This window comes from Triturus cristatus, chromosome 1_1 (assembly GCF_964204655.1).
Source record: "Triturus cristatus chromosome 1_1, aTriCri1.1, whole genome shotgun sequence".
Classification (NCBI taxonomy): domain Eukaryota; kingdom Metazoa; phylum Chordata; class Amphibia; order Caudata; family Salamandridae; genus Triturus; species Triturus cristatus.
This window is the reverse complement of record NC_140579.1, coordinates 1,017,715,886-1,017,736,129: the sequence shown is the minus strand read 5'-3', so window position 1 is coordinate 1,017,736,129 and position 20,244 is coordinate 1,017,715,886.

Here is a 20,244-nt window from a genome sequence, read left to right as displayed (position 1 = left end):
CCCCAATTCAGACATGGCCATATGCAAATCAGTCTGACCCTGTGCCTCATGGGAAAACTCCAGCCTGATTTGCCAAGCCATGTCTTCCCTGGACCTGAAACAAGCATCCTGGGACCGGTTTCTGGCTCATCAGCCGTCATCAGCCAGGCTAGCTTGAATTCAGTGGCAAAGTGAGCAAGGGACCCACGTCTGGGCATACCCTGCCAACTCAGGGCAAACAAAGCAAAACCAAAGGGGATGATGGACAGTGTTGAACATTGCAAGCACTCACCCCCAGTTAACTAATCTGAGTTTAATCCATCATCATTCTTTATCTCACTCCGCCACCCCAGTTCAGACATGGCCATATGCAAATCATTCTGATCTTGTGCCTCATGGGAACAGTCCAGCCCAAACTGCCAAGCCATGTCTTCCCTGGACCGAAAAAAAGCAACCTGGGACCGGTTTCTGGCTAATCAGCCATCATCAGCCAGACTAGGTTGAATGCAGTGGCAAAGTGATCAAGGGACCCACGTCTGGGCATACCCTGCCAACTTAGGGCAAACAAAGCAAAACCAAAGGGGATGATGGACAGAGTGTTGAACATTGCAATCACTCACCTCAGTCAACTAATCTGAGTTTAATCCATCATCATTCTTTAGCTCACTCCGCCACCCCAGTTCAGACATGGCCATATGCAAATCATTCTGACCCTGAGTCTCATGGGAACAGTCCAGTCCGAACTGCCAAGCCATGTCTTCCCTGGACCGGAAACAAGCAACCTGGGACAGGTTTCTGGCTAATCGGCCATCATCAGCCAGGCTAGCTTGAATTCAGTGGCAAAGTGAGCAAGGGACCCACGTCTGGGCATACCCTGCCAACTTAGGGTGAACAAAGCAAAACCAAAGGGGATGATGGACGGAGTGTTGAACATTGCAAGCACTCACCCCCAGTCAACTGTTCTGGGATTAATCCATCATCATTCTTTAGCTCATTCCGCCACCCCTGTTCAGACATGGCCATATGCAAATCAGTCCGACCCTGTGCCTCATGGGAACACTCCAGCCTGAACTGCCAAGCCATGTCTTCCCTGAACCGGAAACAAGCATCTTGGGACCGGTTTTTGGCTCATCAGCTGTCATCAGCCAGGCAAGCTTGAATCCAGTGGCAAAGTGAGCAATGGACCCATGTCTGGGCATACCCTGCCAACTTAGGGCGAACAAGGCAAAACCAAAGGGGATAATGGATGGAGTGTTGAACATTGCAAGCACTCACCCCCATTCAACTGACCTTGGTTTAATCCATCATCATTCTTTAGCTCACTCCGCCACCCCAGTTCAGACAGGGCCATATGCAAATCAGTCTGACCCTGTGCCTCATGGGAACACTCCAGCCTGATTTGCCAAGCCATGTCTTCCATGGACCTGAAACAAGCATCCTGGGACCGGTTTATGGCTCATCAGCCGTTATCAGCCAGGCTAGCTTGAATTCAGTGTCAAAGTGAGCAAGGGACCCACGTCTGGGCATAGACTGCCAACTTAGGGCAAACAAAGTAAAACCAAAGGGGATGATGGACGGAGTGTTGAACATTGCAAGCACTCACCCCAGTCAACTAATCTGAGTTTAATCCATCATCATTCTTTAGCTCACTCCGCCGCCCCAGTTCAGACATGGCCATATGCAAATCAGTCTGACCCTGTGCCTCATGGGAACAGTCCATCCCGAACTGCCAAGCCATGTCTTCCCTGGACTGGAAACAAGTAACGTGGGACCGGTTTCTGGCTAATCAGCCGCCATCAGCCAGGCTAGCTTGAATCCAGTGGCAAAGTGAGCAAGAAACCCACGTCTGGGCATACCCTGCCAACTTAGGGCAAACAAGGCAAAACCAAAGGGGATGATGGACAGAGTGGTGAACTTTGCAAGCCCTCACCCCCAGTCAACTGATCTGGGTTTAATCATCATCATTCTTTAGCTCACTCCGCCACCCCAATTCAGACATGGCCATATGCAAATCAGTCTGACCCTGTGCCTCATGGGAAAACTCCAGCCTGATTTGCCAAGCCATGTCTTCCCTGGACCTGAAACAAGCATCCTGGGACCGGTTTCTGGCTCATCAGCCGTCATCAGCCAGGCTAGCTTGAATTCAGTGGCAAAGTGAGCAAGGGACCCACGTCTGGGCATACCCTGCCAACTCAGGGCAAACAAAGCAAAACCAAAGGGGATGATGGACAGTGTTGAACATTGCAAGCACTCACCCCCAGTTAACTAATCTGAGTTTAATCCATCATCATTCTTTATCTCACTCCGCCACCCCAGTTCAGACATGGCCATATGCAAATCATTCTGATCTTGTGCCTCATGGGAACAGTCCAGCCCAAACTGCCAAGCCATGTCTTCCCTGGACCGAAAAAAAGCAACCTGGGACCGGTTTCTGGCTAATCAGCCATCATCAGCCAGACTAGGTTGAATGCAGTGGCAAAGTGATCAAGGGACCCACGTCTGGGCATACCCTGCCAACTTAGGGCAAACAAAGCAAAACCAAAGGGGATGATGGACAGAGTGTTGAACATTGCAATCACTCACCTCAGTCAACTAATCTGAGTTTAATCCATCATCATTCTTTAGCTCACTCCGCCACCCCAGTTCAGACATGGCCATATGCAAATCATTCTGACCCTGAGTCTCATGGGAACAGTCCAGTCCGAACTGCCAAGCCATGTCTTCCCTGGACCGGAAACAAGCAACCTGGGACAGGTTTCTGGCTAATCGGCCATCATCAGCCAGGCTAGCTTGAATTCAGTGGCAAAGTGAGCAAGGGACCCACGTCTGGGCATACCCTGCCAACTTAGGGTGAACAAAGCAAAACCAAAGGGGATGATGGACGGAGTGTTGAACATTGCAAGCACTCACCCCCAGTCAACTGTTCTGGGATTAATCCATCATCATTCTTTAGCTCATTCCGCCACCCCTGTTCAGACATGGCCATATGCAAATCAGTCCGACCCTGTGCCTCATGGGAACACTCCAGCCTGAACTGCCAAGCCATGTCTTCCCTGAACCGGAAACAAGCATCTTGGGACCGGTTTTTGGCTCATCAGCTGTCATCAGCCAGGCAAGCTTGAATCCAGTGGCAAAGTGAGCAATGGACCCATGTCTGGGCATACCCTGCCAACTTAGGGCGAACAAGGCAAAACCAAAGGGGATAATGGATGGAGTGTTGAACATTGCAAGCACTCACCCCCATTCAACTGACCTTGGTTTAATCCATCATCATTCTTTAGCTCACTCCGCCACCCCAGTTCAGACAGGGCCATATGCAAATCAGTCTGACCCTGTGCCTCATGGGAACACTCCAGCCTGATTTGCCAAGCCATGTCTTCCATGGACCTGAAACAAGCATCCTGGGACCGGTTTATGGCTCATCAGCCGTTATCAGCCAGGCTAGCTTGAATTCAGTGTCAAAGTGAGCAAGGGACCCACGTCTGGGCATAGACTGCCAACTTAGGGCAAACAAAGTAAAACCAAAGGGGATGATGGACGGAGTGTTGAACATTGCAAGCACTCACCCCAGTCAACTAATCTGAGTTTAATCCATCATCATTCTTTAGCTCACTCCGCCGCCCCAGTTCAGACATGGCCATATGCAAATCAGTCTGACCCTGTGCCTCATGGGAACAGTCCATCCCGAACTGCCAAGCCATGTCTTCCCTGGACTGGAAACAAGTAACGTGGGACCGGTTTCTGGCTAATCGGCCGTCACCAGCCAGGCTAGCTTGAATCCAGTGGCAAAGTGAGCAAGAAACCCACGTCTGGGCATACCCTGCCAACTTATGGCAAACAAGGCAAAACCAAAGGGGATGATGGACAGAGTGTTGAACTTTGCAAGCCCTCACCCCCAGTCAACTGATCTGGGTTTAATCATCATCATTCTTTAGCTCACTCCGCCACCCCAGTTCAGATATGGCCATATGCAAATCAGTCTGACCCTGTGCCTCATGGGAACACTCCAGCCATATTTGCAAAGCCATGTCTTCCCTAGACCTGAAACAAGCATCCTGGGACCGGTTTCTGGCTCATCAGCCGTCATAAGCCAGGCTAGCTTGAATTCAGTGGCAAAGTGAGCAAGGGACCCACGTCTGGGCATACCCTGCCAACTTAGGGCAAACAAAGCAAAACCAAAGGGGATGATGGACAGAGTGTTGAACATTGCAATCACTCACCTCAGTCAACTAATATGAGTTTAATCCATCATCATTCTTTAGCTCACTCCGCCACCCCAGTACAGACATGGCCATATGCAAATCATTCTGACCCTGAGCCTCATGGGAACAGTCCAGTCCGAACTGCCAAGCCATGTCTTCCCTGGACCGGAAACAAGCAACCTGGGACCGGTTTCTGGCTAATCGGCCATCATCAGCCAGGCTAGCTTGATTTCAGTGGAAAAGTGAGCAAGGGACCCACGTCTGGGCATACCCTGCCAATTTAGGGTGAACAAAGCAAAACCAAAGGGGATGATGGACGGAGTGTTGAACATTGCAAGCACTCACCCCCAGTCAACTGTTCTGGGATTAATCCATCATCATTCTTTAGCTCATTCCGCCACCCCTGTTCAGACATGGCCATATGCAAATCAGTCTGACCCTGTGCCTAATGGGAACACTCCAGCCTGAACTGCCAAGCCATGTCTTCCCTGAACCGGAAACAAGCATCTTGGGACCGTTTTTTGGCTCATCAGCCGTCATCAGCCAGGCAAGCTTGAATCCAGTGGCAAAGTGAGCAATGGACCAACGTCTGGGCATACCCTGCCAACTTAGGGCGAACAAGGCAAAACCAAAGGGGATGATGGACAGAGTGTTGAACTTTGCAAGCCCTCACCCCCAGTCAACTGATCTGGGTTTAATCATCATCATTCTTTAGCTCACTCCGCCACCCCAGTTCAGACATGGCCATATGCAAATCAGTCATACCCTGTGCCTCATGGGAACAGTCCAGCCCAAACTGCCAAGCCATGGCTTCCCTGGACCGGAAACAAGCAACCTGGGACCGGTTTCTGGCTAATCGGCCATCATCAGCCAGGCTAGCTTGAATTCAGTGGCAAAGTGAGCAAGGGACCCACGTCTGGGCATACCCTGCCAACTTAGGGCAAACAAAGCAAAACCAAAGGGGATGATGGACAGAGTGTTGAACATTGCAATCACTCACTTCAGTCAACTAATCTGAGTTTAATCCATCATCATTCTTTAGCTCACTCCGCCACCCCAGTACAGACATGGCCATATGCAAATCATTCTGACCCTGAGCCTCATGGGAACAGTCCAGTCCGAACTGCCAAGCCATGTCTTCCCTGGACCGGAAACAAGCAACCTGGGACCGGTTTCTGGCTAATCGGCCATCATCAGCCAGGCTAGCTTGATTTCAGTGGAAAAGTGAGCAAGGGACCCACGTCTGGGCATACCCTGCCAACTTAGGGTGAACAAAGCAAAACCAAAGGGGATGATGGACGGAGTGTTGAACATTGCAAGCACTCACCCCCAGTCAACTGTTCTGGGATTAATCCATCATCATTCTTTAGCTCATTCCGCCACCCCTGTTCAGACATGGCCATATGCAAATCAGTCTGACCCTGTGCCTCATGGGAACACTCTAGCCTGAACTGCCAAGCCATGTCTTCCCTGAACCGGAAACAAGCATCTTAGGACCGGTTTTTGGCTCATCAGCCGTCATCAGCCAGGCAAGCTTGAATCCAATGGCAAAGAGAGCAATGGACCCACGTCTGGGCATACCCTGCCAACTTAGGGCGAACAAGGCAAAACCAAAGGGGATGATGGACAGAGTGTTGAACTTTGCAAGCCCTCACCCCCAGTCAACTGATCTGGGTTTAATCATCATCATTCTTTAGCTCACTCCGCCACCCCAGTTCAGACATGGCCATATGCAAATCAGTCTTACCCTGTGCCTCATGGGAACAGTCCAGCCCGAACTGCCAAGCCATGGCTTCCCTGGACCGGAAACAAGCAACCTGGGACCGGTTTCTGGCTAATCGGCCATCTTCAGCCAGGCTAGCTTGAATTCAGTGGCAAAGTGAGCAAGGGACCCACGTCTGGGCATACCCTGCCAACTTAGGGCAAACTAAGCAAAACCAAAGGGGATGATGGACAGAGTGTTGAACATTCGAAGCACTCACCCCAGTCAACTAATCTGAGTTTAATCCATCATCATTCTTTAGCTCACTCCGCCACCCCAGTTCAGACATTTCCATATGCAAATCATTCTGACCCTGAGCCTCATGGGAACAGTCCAGCCCGAACTACCAAGCCATGTCTTCCCTGGACCGGAAACAAGCAACCTGGGACCGGTTTCTGGCTAATTTGCCATCATCAGCCAGGCTAGCTTGAATTCAGTGGCAAAGTGAGCAAGGGACAAACGTCTGGGCATACCCTGCCAACTAAGGGCGAACAAGGCAAAACCAAAGGGGATGATGGGCGGAGTGTTGAACATTGCAAGCACTCACCCCCATTCAACTGACCTGGGTTTTAATCCATCATCATTCTTTAGCTCACTCCGTCACCCCAGTTCAGACAGGGCCATATGCAAATCAGTCTGACCCTGTGCCTCATGGGAACACTCCAGCCTGATTTGCCAAGCCATGTCTTCCCTGGACCTGAAACAAGCATCCTGGGACCGGTTTCTGGCTCATCAGCCGTCATCAGCCAGGCTAGCTTGAATCCAGTGGCAAAGTGAGCAAGAAACCCACGTCTGGGCATACCCTGCCAACTTAGGGCAAACAAGGCAAAACCAAAGGGGATGATGGACAATCAATCAATCAATCAATCATAGGCATTTATAAAGCGCACTACTCACCGGGAGGGTCTCAAGGCGCTGGGGGGGGGGTGGTCCGCTACTGCTCGAACAGCCAGGTCTTGAGGTTCTTCCTGAAGGAGAGGTGGTCTTGGGTCAGGTGTAGGTCGGTGGGGAGGGCGTTCCAAGTCTTGGCGGCCAGGTGGGAGAAGGATCTTCCTCCTGTTGTCGCTCTGTGGATGCGGGGGACGGCTGCGAGGGCGTGACTGGTCGAGCGGAGGTGGCGTTTGGGAGCGTAGAAGTTGAGGCGGCTGTTGAGGTAGGTCGGGCCTTGGTTGTGTAGGGCTTTGTGTGCGTGGGTGAGGAGCCGGAAGGTGATTCTTTTGTTGATCGGGAGCCAGTGCAGGTCTCTCAGGTGTCTGGAGATGTGAGTTCGTCTGGGGACGTCGAGGATGAGTCTCGCCGAGGCGTTCTGGATCCGCTGGAGTCTCTTCTGGAGCTTGGCGGTGGTACCGGCGTAGAGGGCGTTGCCGTAGTCCAGTCGACTGGTGACGAGGGCCTGGGTGACCGTTTTCCTGGTCTCGGTGGGGATCCACCGGAAGATCTTACGTAGCATGCGCAGGATGTTGAAACAGGACGAGGAGACGGCGTTGACTTGTCTGGTCCTGGAGAGGGAGGAGTCCAGGATGAAGCCCAGGTTGCGTGCATGGTCTGTCGGTTTGGGTGCGTTGCCCAGGGCGGGGGGCCACCAGGAGTCGTCCCAGGCGGAGGGTGAGGAGCACAGGATGAGGACTTCCGTCTTGTCTGTGTTCAGTTTCAGGCGGCTGGTCGTCATCCACTCGGCCACGTTTTTCATCCCTTCGTGCAGGTTGGCTCTGGCGGTGGCGGGGTCGTTGGTCAGGGAGAGGATCAGCTGGGTGTCATCGGCGTAGGAGATGATGTTCAGGTTGTGTTGGCGTGCGATGGCCGCAAGGGGGCTCATGTAGACATTGAAGAGGGTGGGGCTGAGCGAGGAGCCCTGAGGGACGCCGCAGATGACTTCCGTGGCTTCTGATCTGAACGGGGGCAGGCGGACTCTCTGTGTCCTTCCGGTGAGGAAGGAGATGATCCATTCCAGTGCCTTCTCCTCGATCCCGACGTTGCTGAGGCGCTGCACTAGGGTGCGGTGGCAGACAGTGTCGAAGGCCGCGGAGAGGTCCAGGAGGATGAGGGCCGCTGTTTCTCCGTTGTCCAGCAGGGTTCGGATGTCGTCGGTGGCGGCGATGAGGGCGGTCTCGGTGCTGTGGTTGGCCCGGATGCCTGACTGGGAAGGGTCGAGGGAACCAGTCGTCTCGAGGAAGGCTGCCAGTTGCTTGTTGATGGTCTTCTCGATGACTTTGGCTGGAAACGGGAGGAGCGAGATGGGGCGGTAGTTCTTGAGTTCGGTGGGGTCCGCCGTTGGTTTCTTTAGTAGAGCGCTGAGTTCGGCGTGCTTCCAGCTCTCAGGGAAGGTGGCGGTGTCGAGGGAGGTGTTGATGATGTCCCGCAGGTGGGGTGCGATGACAGCGTCGGCCTTGTTGAAGATGTGGTGAGGGCAGGGGTCGGTTGGGGATCCGGAGTGGATGGAGTTCATCGTGCTGATGGTGTCTTCGAGGTTGATCGGTGTCCAGGCGTTGAGGGTGGTGGTGGGGGGCGTTGGTTTGGTCGTGGGGAGCGTTGGTTGTGTTCTGAAGCTGTTGTGTATGTCAGCGATCTTGTTGTGGAAGTAGGAGGCGAGGGAGTTGCAGAGGTCTTGCGATGGGGTGATGTCGTTGGTTCCGGCGTTGGGGTTGGAGAGCTCTCTGACGATGTTGAAGAGTTCCTTGCTGTTGTGTGCGTTGTTGTAGAGCCGGTCCTTGAATGCTGTTTTCTTGGTGGCGTGGATCAGTTGATGGTGCATACGGGACAGAGTGTTGAACTTTGCAAGTCCTCACCCCCAGTCAACTGATCTGGGTTTAATCATCATCATTCTTTAGCTCACTCCGCCACCCCAATTCAGACATGGCCATATGCAAATCAGTCTGACCCTGTGCCTCATGGGAAAACTCCAGCCTGATTTGCCAAGCCATGTCTTCCCTGGACCTGAAACAAGCATCCGGGGACCGGTTTCTGGCTCATCAGCTGTCATCAGCCAGGCTAGCTTGAATTCAGTGGCAAAGTGAGCAAGGGACCCACGTCTGGGCATACCCTGCCAACTTAGGGTGAACAAAGCAAAACCAAAGGGGATGATGGACGGAGTGTTGAACATTGCAAGCACTCACCCCCAGTCAACTGTTCTGGGATTAATCCATCATCATTCTTTAGCTCATTCCGCCACCCCTGTTCAGACATGGCCATATGCAAATCAGTCTGACCCTGTGCCTCATGGGAACACTCTAGCCTGAACTGCCAAGCCATGTCTTCCCTGAACCGGAAACAAGCATCTTAGGACCGGTTTTTGGCTCATCAGCCGTCATCAGCCAGGCAAGCTTGAATCCAGTGGCAAAGTGAGCAATGGACCCACGTCTGGGCATACCCTGCCAACTCAGGGCGAACAAGGCAAAACCAAAGGGGATGATGGACAGAGTGTTGAACTTTGCAAGCCCTCACCCCCAGTCAACTGATCTGGGTTTAATCATCATCATTCTTTAGCTCACTCCGCCACCCCAGTTCAGACATTTCCATATGCAAATCATTCTGACCCTGAGCCTCATGGGAACAGTCCAGCCCGAACTACCAAGCCATGTCTTCCCTGGACCGGAAACAAGCAACCTGGGACCGGTTTCTTGGTTATTTGCCATCATCAGCCAGGCTAGCTTGAATTCAGTGGCAAAGTGAGCAAGGGACCAACGTCTGGGCATACCCTGCCAACTTAGGGTGAACAAAGCAAAACCAAAGGGGATGATGGACGGAGTGTTGAACATTGCAAGCACTCACCCAGAGTCAACTGTTCTGGGATTAATCCATCATCATTCTTTAGCTCACTCTGTCACCCCAGTTCAGACAGGGCCATATGCAAATCAGTCTGACCCTGTGCCTCATGGGAACACTCCAGCCTGAACTGCCAAGCCATGTCTTCCCTGAACCGGAAACAAGCATCCTAGGACCGTTTTGGCTCATCAGCCATCATCAGCCAGGCAAGCTTGAATCCAGTGGCAAAGTGAGCAAGGGACCCACGTCTGGGCATACCCTGCCAACTTAGGGCGAACAAGGCAAAACCAAAGGGGATGATGGGCGGAGTGTTGAACATTGCAAGCACTCACCCCAATTCAACTGACCTGGGTTTTAATCCATCATCATTCTTTAGCTCACTCCGTCACCCCAGTTCAGACAGGGCCATATGCAAATCAGTCTGACCCTGTGCCTCATGGGAACACTCCAGCCTGATTTGCCAAGCCATGTCTTCCCTGGACCTGAAACAAGCATCCTGGGACCGGTTTCTGGCTCATCAGCTTTCATCAGCCAGGCTAGCTTGAATTTCAGTGGCAAAGTGAGCAAGGGACCCACGTCTGGGCATACCCTGCCAACTTAGGGCAAACAAAGCAAAACCAAAGGGGATGATGGACAGAGTGTTGAACATTGCAAGCACTCACCCCCAGTCAACTAATCTGAGTTTAATCCATCATCATTCTTTATCTCACTCCGCCACCCCAGTTCAGACATGGCCATATGCAAATCATTCTGATCTTGTGCCTCATGGGAACAGTCCAGCCCAAACTGCCAAGCCATGTCTTCCCTGGACCGGAAAAAAGCAACCTGGGACCGGTTTCCTGCTAATCAGCGATCATCAGCCAGACTAGGTTGAATTCAGTGGCAAAGTGAGCAAGGGACCCACGTCTGGGCATACCCTGCCAACTTAGGGCAAACAAAGCAAAACCAAAGGGGATGATGGACAGAGTGTTGAACATTGCAATCACTCACCTCAGTCAACTAATGTGAGTTCAATCCATCATCATTCTTTAGCTCACTCCGCCACCCCAGTTCAGACATGGCCATATGCAAATCATTCTGACCCTGAGCCTCAAGGGAACAGTCCAGTCCGAACTGCCAAGCCATGTCTTCCCTGGACCGGAAACAAACAACCTGGGACCGGTTTCTGGCTAATCGGCCATCATCAGCCAGGCTAGCTTGAATTCAGTGGCAAAGTGAGCAAGGGACCCACGTCTGGGCATACCCTGCCAACTTAGGGTGAACAAAGCAAAACCAAAGGGGATGATGGACGGAGTGTTGAACATTCGAAGCACTAACCCCAGTCAACTAATCTGAGTTTAATCCATCATAATTCTTAAGCTCACTCCGCCACCCCAGTTCAGACATGTCCATATGCAAATCATTCTGACCCTGAGCCTCATGGGAACAGTCCAGCCCGAACTACCAAGCCATGTCTTCCCTGGACCGGAAACAAGCAACCTGGGACCGGTTTCTGGCTAATTTGCCATCATCAGCCAGGCTAGCTTGAATTCAGTGGCAAAGTGAGCAAGGGACCCACGTCTGGGCATACCCTGCCAACTTAGGGCGAACAAGGCAAAACCAAAGGGGATGATGGACGGAGTGTTGAACATTGCAAGCACTCACCCCCATTCAACTGACCTGGGTTTTAATCCATCATCATTCTTTAGCTCACTCCGCCACCCTAGTTCAGACAGAGCATATGCAAATCAGTCTGACCCTGTGCCTCATGGAAACACTCCAGCCTGATTTGCCAAGCCATGTCTTCCCTGGACCTGAAACAAGCATCCTGGGACCGGTTTCTGGCTCATCAGCCGTCATCAGCCAGGCTAGCTTGAATCCAGTGGCAAAGTGAGCAAGAAACCCACGTCTGGGCATACCCTGCCAACTTAGGGCAAACAAGGCAAAACCAAAGGGGATGATGGACAGAGTGTTGAACTTTGCAAGCCCTCACTCCCAGTCAACTGATCTGGGTTTAATCATCATCATTCTTTAGCTCACTCCGCCACCCCAATTCAGACATGGCCATATGCAAATCAGTCTGACCCTGTGCCTCATGGGAAAACTCCAGCCTGATTTGCCAAGCCATGTCTTCCCTGGACCTGAAACAAGCATCCTGGGACCGGTTTCTGGCTCATCAGCCGTCATCAGCCAGGCTAGCTTGAATTCAGTGGCAAAGTGAGCAAGGGACCCACGTCTGGGCATACCCTGCCAACTCAGGGCAAACAAAGCAAAACCAAAGGGGATGATGGACAGAGTGTTGAACATTGCAAGCACTCACCCCCAGTCAACTAATCTGAGTTTAATCCATCATCATTCTTTATCTCACTCCGCCACCCCAGTTCAGACATGGCCATATGCAAATCATTCTGATCTTGTGCCTCATGGGAACAGTCCAGCCCAAACTGCCAAGCCATGTCTTCCCTGGACCGAAAAAAAGCAACCTGGGACCGGTTTCTGGCTAATCAGCCATCATCAGCCAGACTAGGTTGAATTCAGTGGCAAAGTGAGCAAGGGACCCACGTCTGGGCATACCCTGCCAACTTAGGGCAAACAAAGCAAAACCAAAGGGGATGATGGACGGAGTGTTGAACATTGCAAGCACTCACCCCCAGTCAACTGTTCTGGGATTAATCCATCATCATTCTTTAGCTCATTCCGCCACCCCTGTTCAGACATGGCCATATGCAAATCAGTCCGACCCTGTGCCTCATGGGAACACTCCAGCCTGAACTGCCAAGCCATGTCTTCCCTGAACCGGAAACAAGCATCTTGGGACCGGTTTTTGGCTCATCAGCCGTCATCAGCCAGGCAAGCTTGAATCCAGTGGCAAAGTGAGCAATGGACCCACGTCTGGGCATACCCTGCCAACTTAGGGCGAACAAGGCAAAACCAAAGGGGATAATGGATGGAGTGTTGAACATTGCAAGCACTCACCCCCATTCAACTGACCTTGGTTTAATCCATCATCATTCTTTAGCTCACTCTGCCACCCCAGTTCAGACAGGGCCATATGCAAATCAGTCTGACCCTGTGCCTCATGGGAACACTCCAGCCTGATTTGCCAAGCCATGTCTTCCATGGACTGGAAACAAGCAACCTGGGACCGGTTTATGGCTACTAGCCGTCACCAGCCAGGCTAGCTTGAATTCAGTGTCAAAGTGAGCAAGGGACCCACGTCTGGGCATAGACTGCCAACTTAGGGCAAACAAAGTAAAACCAAAAGGGATGATCGACGGAGTGTTGAACATTGCAAGCACTCACCCCAGTCAACTAATCTGAGTTTAATCCATCATCATTCTTTAGCTCACTCCGCCGCCCCAGTTCAGACATGGCCATATGCAAATCAGTCTGACCCTGTGCCTCATGGGAACAGTCCATCCCGAACTGCCAAGCCATGTCTTCCCTGGACTGGAAACAAGTAACGTGGGACCGGTTTCTGGCTAATCGGCCGTCACCAGCCAGGCTAGCTTGAATCCAGTGGCAAAGTGAGCAAGAAACCCACGTCTGGGCATACCCTGCCAACTTAGGGCAAACAAGGCAAAACCAAAGGGGATGATGGACAGAGTGTTGAACTTTGCAAGCCCTCACCCCCAGTCAACTGATCTGGGTTTAATCATCATCATTCTTTAGCTCACTCCGCCACCCCAGTTCAGATATGGCCATATGCAAATCAGTCTGACCCTGTGCCTCATGGGAACACTCCAGCCTGATTTGCAAAGCCATGTCTTTCCTAGACCTGAAACAAGCATCCTGGGACCGGTTTCTGGCTCATCAGCCGTCATAAGCCAGGCTAGCTTGAATTCAGTGGCAAAGTGAGCAAGGGACCCACGTCTGGGCATACCCTGCCAACTTAGGGCAAACAAAGCAAAACCAAAGGGGATGATGGACAGAGTGTTGAACATTGCAAGCACTCACCCCCAGTCATCTAATCTGAGTTTAATCCATCATCATTCTTTATCTCAGTCCGCCACCCCAGTTCAGACATGGCCATATGCAAATCATTCTGATCTTGTGCCTCATGGGAACAGTCCAGCCCAAACTGCCAAGCCATGTCTTCCCTGGACCGGACAAAAGCAACCTGGGACCGGTTTCTGGCTAATCAGCCATCATCAGCCAGACTAGGTTGAATTCATTTGCAAAGTGAGCAAGGGACCCACGTCTGGGCATACCCTGCCAATTTAGGGCAAACAAAGCAAAACCAAAGGGGATGATGGACAGAGTGTTGAACATTGCAATCACTCACCTCAGTCAACTAATATGAGTTTAATCCATCATCATTCTTTAGCTCACTCCGCCACCCCAGTACAGACATGGCCATATGCAAATCATTCTGACCCTGAGCCTCATGGGAACAGTCCAGTCTGAACTGCCAAGCCATGTCTTCCCTGGACCGGAAACAAGCTACCTGGGACCGGTTTCTGGCTAATCGGCCATCATCAGCCAGGCTAGCTTGATTTCAGTGGAAAAGTGAGCAAGGGACCCACGTCTGGGCATACCCTGCCAACTTAGGGTGAACAAAGCAAAACCAAAGGGGATGATGGACGGAGTGTTGAACATTGCAAGCACTCACCCCCAGTCAACTGTTCTGGGATTAATCCATCATCATTCTTTAGCTCATTCCGCCACCCCTGTTCAGACATGGCCATATGCAAATCAGTCTGACCCTTTGCCTCATGGGAACACTCCAGCCTGAACTTTCAAGCCATGTCTTCCCTGAACCGGAAACAAGCATCTTGGGACCGGTTTTTGGCTCATCAGCCGTCATCAGCCAGGCAAGCTTGAATCCAGTGGCAAAGTGAGCAATGGACCCACGTCTGGGCATACCCTGCCAACTTAGGGCGAACAAGGCAAAACCAAAGGGGATGATGGACAGAGTGTTGAACTTTGCAAGCCCTCACCCCCAGTCAACTGATCTGGGTTTAATCATCATCATTCTTTAGCTCACTCCGCCACCCCAGTTCAGACATGGCCATATGCAAATCAGTCTTACCCTGTGCCTCATGCGAACAGTCCAGCCCGAACTGCCAAGCCATGGCTTCCCTGGACCGGAAACAAGCAACCTGGGACCGGTTTCTGGCTAATCGGCCATCATCAGCCAGGCTAGCTTGAATTCAGTGGCAAAGTGAGCAAGGGACCCACGTCTGGGCATACCCTGCCAACTTAGGGCAAACTAAGCAAAACCAAAGGGGATGATGGACAGAGTTTTGAACATTCGAAGCACTCACCCCAGTCAACTAATCTGAGTTTAATCCATCATCATTCTTTAGCTCACTCCGCCACCCCAGTTCAGACATGTCCATATGCAAATCCTTGTGACCCTGAGCCTCATGGGAACAGTCCAGCCGGAACTACCAAGCCATGTCTTCCCTGGACCGGAAACAAGCAACCTGGGACCGGTTTCTGGCTAATTTGCCATCATCAGCCAGGCTAGCTTGAATTCAGTGGCAAAGTGAGCAAGGGACCCACGTCTGGGCATACCCTGCCAACTTAGGGTGAACAAAGCAAAACCAAAGGGGATGATGGACGGAGTGTTGAACATTGCAAGCACTCACCCCCAGTCAACTGTTCTGGGATTAATCCATCATCATTCTTTAGCTCACTCCGTCACCCCAGTTCAGACAGGGCCATATGCAAATCAGTCTGACCCTGTGCCTCATGGGAACACTCCAGCCTGAACTGCCAAGCCATGTCTTCCCTGAACCAGAAACAAGCATCCTAGGACCGTTTTGGCTCATCAGCCGTCATCAGCCAGGCAAGCTTGAATCCAGTGGCAAAGTGAGCAAGGGACCCACGTCTGGGCATACCCTGCCAACTTAGGGCGAACAAGGCAAAACCAAAGGGGATGATGGGCGGAGTGTTGAACATTGCAAGCACTCACCCCCATTCAACTGACCTGGGTTTTAATCCATCATCATTCTTTAGCTCACTCCGTCACCCCAGTTCAGACAGGGCCATATGCAAATCAGTCTGACCCTGTGCCTCATGGGAACACTCCAGCCTGATTTGCCAAGCCATGTCTTCCCTGGACCTGAAACAAGCATCCTGGGACCGGTTTCTGGCTCATCAGCCGTCATCAGCCAGGCTAGCTTGAATCCAGTGGCAAAGTGAGCAAGAAACCCACGTCTGGGCATACCCTGCCAACTTAGGGCAAACAAGGCAAAACCAAAGGGGATGATGGACAATCAATCAATCAATCAATCATAGGCATTTATAAAGCGCACTACTCACCGGGAGGGTCTCAAGGCGCTAGGGGGGGGGGTGGTCCGCTACTGCTCGAACAGCCAGGTCTTGAGCTTCTTCCTGAAGGAGAGGTGGTCTTGGGTCAGGCGTAGGTCGGTGGGGAGGGCGTTCCAAGTCTTGGCGGCCAGGTGGGAGAAGGATCTTCCTCCTGTTGTCGCTCTGTGGATGCGGGGGACGGCTGCGAGGGCATGACTGGTCAAGCGGAGGTGGCGTTTGGGAGCGTAGAAGTTGAGGCGGCTGTTGAGGTAGGTCGGGCCTTGGTTGTGTAGGGCTTTGTGTGCATGGGTGAGGAGCCGGAAGGTGATTCTTTTGTTGATCGGGAGCCAGTGCAGGTCTCTCAGGTGTCTGGAGATGTGAGTTCGTCTGGGGAAGTCGAGGATGAGTCTCGCCGAGGCGTTCTGGATCCGCTGGAGTCTCTTCTGGAGCTTTGCGGTGGTACCGGCGTAGAGGGCGTTGCCGTAGTCCAGTCGACTGGTGACGAGGGCCTGGGTGACCGTTTTCCTGGTCTCGGTGGGGATCCACCGGAAGATCTTACGTAGCATGCGCAGGATGTTGAAACAGGACGAGGAGACGGCGTTGACTTGTCTGGTCATGGAGAGGGAGGAGTCCAGGATGAAGCCCAGGTTGCGTGCGTGGTCTGTCGGTTTGGGTGCGTTGCCCAGGGCGGGGGGCCACCAGGAGTCGTCCCAGGCGGAGGGTGAGGAGCACAGGATGAGGACTTCCGTCTTGTCTGTGTTCAGTTTCAGGCGGCTGGTCGTCATCCACTCCACCACGTTTTTCATCCCTTCGTGCAGGTTGGCTCTGGCGGTGGCGGGGTCGTTGGTCAGGGAGAGGATCAGCTGGGTGTCATCGGCGTAGGAGATGATGTTCAGGTTGTGTTGGCGTGCGATGGCCGCAAGGGGGCTCATGTAGACATTGAAGAGGGTGGGGCTGAGCGAGGAGCCCTGAGGGACGCCGCAGATGACTTCTGTGGCTTCTGATCTGAACGGGGGCAGGCGGACTCTCTGTGTCCTTCCGGTGAGGAAGGAGATGATCCATTCCAGTGCCTTCTCCTCGATCCCGACGTTGCTGAGGCGCTGCACTAGGGTGCGGTGGCAGACAGTGTCGAAGGCCGCGGAGAGGTCCAGGAGGATGAGGGCCGCTGTTTCTCCGTTGTCCAGCAGGGTTCGGATGTCGTCGGTGGCGGCGATGAGGGCGGTCTCGGTGCTGTGGTTGGCCCGGAAGCCTGACTGGGAAGGGTCGAGGGAACCAGTCATCTCGAGGAAGGCTGCCAGTTGCTTGTTGATGGTCTTCTCGATGACTTTGGCTGGAAACGGGAGGAGCGAGATGGGGCGGTAGTTCTTGAGTTCGGTGGGGTCCGCCGTTGGTTTCTTTAGTAGAGCGCTGAGTTCGGCGTGCTTCCAGCTCTCAGGGAAGGTGGCGGTGTCGAGGGAGGTGTTGATGATGTCCCGCAGGTGGGGTGCGATGACAGCGTCGGCCTTGTTGAAGATGTGGTGAGGGCAGGGGTCGGTTGGGGATCTGGAGTGGATGGAGTTCATCGTGCTGATGGTGTCTTCGAGGTTGATCGGTGTCCAGGCGTTGAGGGTGGTGGTGGGGGGCGTTGGTTTGGTCGTGGGGAGCGTTGGATGTGTTCTGAAGCTGTTGTGTATGTCAGCGATCTTGTGGAAGTAGGAGGCGAGGGAGTTGCAGAGGTCTTGCGATGGGGTGATGTCGTTGGTTCCGGCGTTGGGGTTGGAGAGCTCTCTGACGATGTTGAAGAGTTCCTTGCTGTTGTGTGCGTTGTTGTCCAGCCGGTCCTTGAATGCTGTTTTCTTGGTGGCGTGGAACAGTTGATGGTGCATACGGGACAGAGTGTTGAACTTTGCAAGTCCTCACCCCCAGTCAACTGATCTGGGTTTAATCATCATCATTCTTTAGCTCACTCCGCCACCCCAATTCAGACATGGCCATATGCAAATCAGTCTGACCCTGTGCCTCATGGGAAAACTCCAGCCTGATTTGCCAAGCCATGTCTTCCCTGGACCTGAAACAAGCATCCGGGGACCGGTTTCTGGCTCATCAGCTGTCATCAGCCAGGCTAGCTTGAATTCAGTGGCAAAGTGAGCAAGGGACCCACGTCTGGGTATACCCTGCCAACTTAGGGCAAACAAAGCAAAACCAAAGGGGATGATGGACAGAGTGTTGAACATTGCAAGCACTCACCCCCAGTCAACTAATCTGAGTTTAATCCATCATCATTCTTTATCTCACTCTGCTACCCCAGTTCAGACATGGCCATATGCAAATCATTCTGATCTTGTGCCTCATGGGAACAGTCCAGCCCAAACTGCCAAGCCATGTCTTCCCTGGACCGGAAAAAAGCAACCTGGGACCGGTTTCTGGCTAATCAGCCATCATCAGCCAGACTAGGTTGAATTCAGTGGCAAAGTGAGCAAGGGACCCACGTCTGGGCATACCCTGCCAACTTAGGGCAAACAAAGCAAAACCAAAGGGGATGATGGACAGAGTGTTGAACATTCGAAGCACTAACCCCAGTCAACTAATCTGAGTTTAATCCATCATAATTCTTAAGCTCACTCCGCCACCCCAGTTCAGACATGTCCATATGCAAATCAGTCTGACCCTGTGCCTCATGGGAACACCCCAGCCTGAACTGCCAAGCCATGTCTTCCCTGAACCGGAAACAAGCATCCTAGGACCGGTTTCTGGCTAATTTGCCATCATCAGCCAGGCTAGCTTGAATTCAGTGGCAAAGTGAGCAAGGGACCCACGTCTGGGCATACCCTGCCAACTTAGGGTGAACAAAGCAAAACCAAAGTGGATGATGGACGGAGTGTTGAACATTGCAAGCACTCACCCCCAGTCAACTGTTCTGGGATTAATCCATCATCATTCTTTAGCTCATTCCGCCACCCCAGTTCAGACATGGCCATATGCAAATCAGTCTGACCCTGTGCCTCATGGGAACACTCCAGCCTGAACTGCCAAGCCATGTCTTCCCTGAACCGGAAACAAGCATCCTAGGACCGTTTTGGCTCATCAGCCGTCATCAGCCAGGCAAGCTTGAATCCAGTGGCAAAGTGAGCAAGGGACCCACGTCTGGGCATACCCTGCCAACTTAGGGCGAACAAGGCAAAACTAAAGGGGATGATGGACGGAGTGTTGAACATTGCAAGCACTCACCCCCATTCAACTGACCTGGGTTTTAATCCATCATCATTCTTTAGCTCACTCCGCCACCCCAGTTCAGACAGGGCCATATGCAAATCAGTCTGACCCTGTGCCTCATGGGTAAACTCCAGCCTGATTTGCCAAGCCATGTCTTCCATGGACCTGAAACAAGCATCCTGGGACCGGTTTATGGCTCATCAGCCGTCATCAGCCAGGCAAGCTTGAATCCAGTGGCAAAGTGAGCAAGAAACCCACGTCTTGGCATACCCTGCCAACTTAGGGCAAACAAGGCAAAACCAAAGGGGATGATGGACAGAGTGTTGAACTTTGCAAGCCCTCACCCCCAGTCAACTGATCTGGGTTTAATCATCATCATTCTTTAGCTCACTCTGCCACCCCAATTCAGACATGGCCATATGCAGATCAGTCTGACCCTGTGCCTCATGGGAAAACTCCAGCCTGATTTGCCAAGCCATGTCTTCCCTGGACCTGAAACAAGCATCCTGGGACCGGTTTCTGGCTCATCAGCCGTCATCAGCCAGGCTAGCTTGAATTCAGTGGCAAAGTGAGCAAGGGACCCACGTCTGGGCATATCCTGCCAACTTAGGGCAAACAAAGCAAAACCAAAGGGGATGATGGACAGAGTGTTGAACATTGCAAGCACTCACCCCCAGTCAACTAATCTGAGTTTAATCCATCATCATTCTTTATCTCACTCCGCCACCCCAGTTCAGACATGGCCATATGCAAATCATTCTGATCTTGTGCCTCATGGGAACAGTCCAGCCCAAACTGCCAAGCCATGTCTTCCCTGGACCGAAAAAAAGCAACCTGGGACCGGTTTCTGGCTAATCAGCCATCATCAGCCAGACTAGGTTGAATTCAGTGGCAAAGTGAGCAAGGGACCCACGTCTGGGCATACCCTGCCAACTTAGGGCAAACAAAGCAAAACCAAAGGGGATGATGGACAGAGTGTTGAACATTGCAATCACTCACCTCAGTCAACTAATCTGAGTTTAATCCATCATCATTCTTTAGCTCACTCCGCCACCCCAGTTCAGACATGGCCATATGCAAATCATTCTGACCCTGAGCCTCATGGAAACA